This window comes from Capsicum annuum, chromosome 10, assembly GCF_002878395.1.
Source record: "Capsicum annuum cultivar UCD-10X-F1 chromosome 10, UCD10Xv1.1, whole genome shotgun sequence".
Classification (NCBI taxonomy): Eukaryota; Viridiplantae; Streptophyta; class Magnoliopsida; order Solanales; family Solanaceae; genus Capsicum; species Capsicum annuum.
Window position 1 is genome coordinate 172,964,100 of NC_061120.1, and position 3,438 is coordinate 172,967,537.

The window sequence follows — 3,438 nt, forward strand, 5'->3', positions numbered from 1 at the left end:
ATTGGACCAAAGATTCTGAACTAATCCATTTAATGTGTCACAATTAAAATATGGCTAAAGTTTAATCAGTCCGGAAATGCGTACTAAGTTTGATTAGCTATTCAAAAAGTGACATTTGTCAATTTCAAAGATGAGAAAATTTGACACATTAACTATCACGATCCAAACTGAGGCCCTGGCCATGACGGACATCCCGAACCATGAAGGCCCGAGCGTCCTTTTCTATCTGGTAATCATACACAACGTTCATAAAAAGTAAAGAAATTGGAATATTAACATATGGAAACATGGTCAATCTCTTAGTTCAATTGAACAATTTCAAAAGGAGTTCTTAACATTTAAAACACACGACACCAGTCCGCAAAATCTCTAACAATACAAGAAACAACATACATAATAAAGCTGGGACAAGGCCCCCAGTCGGACCATGAATCAAAATAAAATAACAATATCTCATAACTAGGACTTCCGAAATAAGGGAGGCTCACCAACTGCAACTTCTGACCAAGCAACTCTACTGCTTAACGGGACCCCGGGTGCCTCAGATCCTGAAATATAGGGGGGTCAATACAGATGTACTGGTATGCAGAATAATCCAAAAACAAAATATATGAATACTTATGAAACATAGGTGAGAGAATTTCATAAATCACATGTTATCTTAAAACAGTTGAAAACACATGGACACAATCCGAGTCTTTCAAAACACATTCTGCAAATCACAACTCTACTCTTTATCTTACTTTTGAGCTAGATGGTACACCCTATAACTCTGCTATTCCACGGGCTATATGGAATCTTCCCTTGACTCGACGACCAACCCTCCAACCCAAGTTTACAACAAGGGTTGTAGTATCTGATTATCTACTATGCCATAGGGCCATCACCAGCGTAAAATTCTCCCTTTTGGGTAATATAAACCCATGTCGTCAAATCACGATTTCGTGAAATGAGTCATTTGACTCGTGCCTTCTTCGGGTAACCATCTAACTCTCTTAAGCCCAATTTTAGATTCTTTAAAACACATCTTCTTCATCTTACATTTATTTCTTTCTTAAAATCTTTGGGCTCATTAAAATAGGGTATCATCATACCCAGACCTGCAAGTCATGTCATAACATATCTACTGCCCTTATCTTATTTTAGAAGAGGTTTATTGACCACCCAAAAGCTCTACCATTCGAACAAATATTCATATTTCAAATCAGTTGAAACAAAACAACCATTTTCAATACTTATTCTACGGGGGTCACCCTTTTCAATCACTTTCAAGCTATTTTAAAATGAACTCATGATCATCATAAAACAAGTATAGTACTCTTCCATATTTCATGAAAACAGTGAAATCTTTACATAATAAGCTTAACATTTAACAATTTTGCATAATACATTCCTAACATGTAAATTCAATATAATTTCATAGTAAAAGAGGGAATCATATATCCCATGCTCTTATTTAAGTTCACAATTTAATCATAATCATGTCATATTAAAAACAATTCAAGATTAGGGGTTTCATACCATAATTTTCACAATACTTCGTCAAGATGTAATAATTTCAATACAAGTTTATCAATGATCTTGAAACAATTTTGTATATACAAATATATATTCTTTAAAACTAATTTGAAAACAATGCCCATGGGGTTTAGGATAGTCCCACACACCTTAGATTACTTAGTTCAAATAACAAAACTCGAATCTTGACTCGTTTCTTGGAATTCTTGACTTAGGAGCTTGATTCTTGATCTTTGGAGGCTTAGGGTTTTCTTGAAGAGGAAGAGAGACTAATGATGTGACAAATGCTCTTTGGGGGTTTAAATCTTATATTTTGGACGGTTTTGGGGTGAGATAAATGACCTAATTGCCCTCAATTGCGTGAATTCAGAAGTTGAAAAATAAGGGGTAAAATGGAGCGTGCGTTGCTCTAGAGCTCCAAAATGGAGCGTGCATCGCATGCTTATCACACGCAACTACTAGTTCTTACAAAAATAATCATAACTTTTCGCTCGGGTATCAGATTAAGGCAAAATTGATATCGTTGGAAAGATGACTCAATTATATATAATTTGATGGATATTTAGCTGTAAAATTTTATGTGTATAAAAAGTTATACACATTCAAAGCGGATCCTTGTAACATCAAAAATAAAGATTTAGCCGAATCAAAGGTTCTTAGATCAACTTCTCTAAGTGATCCCTATGAATATTTTTCACCTCGAAAGCACTTCAAAGACGAGGATATAGATCATGACACTTATTTTTACTTGGAAATAATTTCTGTTAGAGCTTACACATGTAGAAACAACAGTTTGATTTGTAGTTTGAAAATGCGGGGTGTTACATTAACCATCCTAAATACTTATTTAGCCAAATAACAACTCAATTTCTTTTTGATATAATTTTCCTTATAAGGTTTGAACAAGTGAGGGTAAGATTTTTGCTAACGAGTTGAAAAGTGTTGAGAAAACTTTAAGTATAGTTAAATCTATCTTGGTTGTTTTCAATTTTCCTAAAATTTGCACAAATCCCCACTTTCTTAACTTTTCCCTCTCTCTCTCTTGGAACTGTTTAAAGGTTAATAGCTCTTCATTTTTTATTTTTCTTCTCCTCCGACCTTCAATCTTCAAAGTCTTTGTCCTCAGGTATGTAAACTTTTGCTTCCAATCATCTTGAAGCACTTATTGTCGTATTTATTTTTCAGTAATCCCAGTATTAATAAAGATATTTTTTTTAGATCTTACCCTATTTTTTATAGAAGCCTGTGTTATTTACACCTAATTTACTGGTTTTTTAGATCTTTTTTTCCTTTTATTTTTTGTTTATTCATGCCGATCGAAGTTTGTGATTTTTTTTTGAATTATTGTTCATCTAAATTGTTGTGTATCCTATTTATTAGACTGTGTGGAGAATGTAAACTTATTTTTCTTGTGGAGTCAATGCATTTTCAGTTCATATTCATACTGATTCATTGTTTCTCAATAGGATTATGGTAGATTATTGTTGTTTTATATCATTATTGGGTAACAACTATTTTATGTTCTATGTAATTGTACAAAATGGTTACAGGTAGAGGAGAAAATTTAATGAATCATTCTATTGGTAGGAAAAGAAGTGAAAAAGGTAAAAGAGATGCCAAAAGGAAAAAAATTATAAAGGATAAACCTGAGTCAAATTTAGAAATAGTGGTTGATATCAATCAGGATGTTGATAAGAGAGTTTTGAATTAGATAAAGATGATGGTGTTGACGGTAGTACTGGTCCTGGTAGTAGCGATGGAGGCAGTGAGTAGGGCAGTGGTGATGGCGCTGTGAGAAGGGCAATTGTGATGGTGATGGTAATGAGGATGTTGATCCTCTGTCCATGCCAATTTGTGTAATGGCCATTAATGTAGAGAATTACGATCTTTCTACTTGGATGAATAAAGTTGGGATCTTTG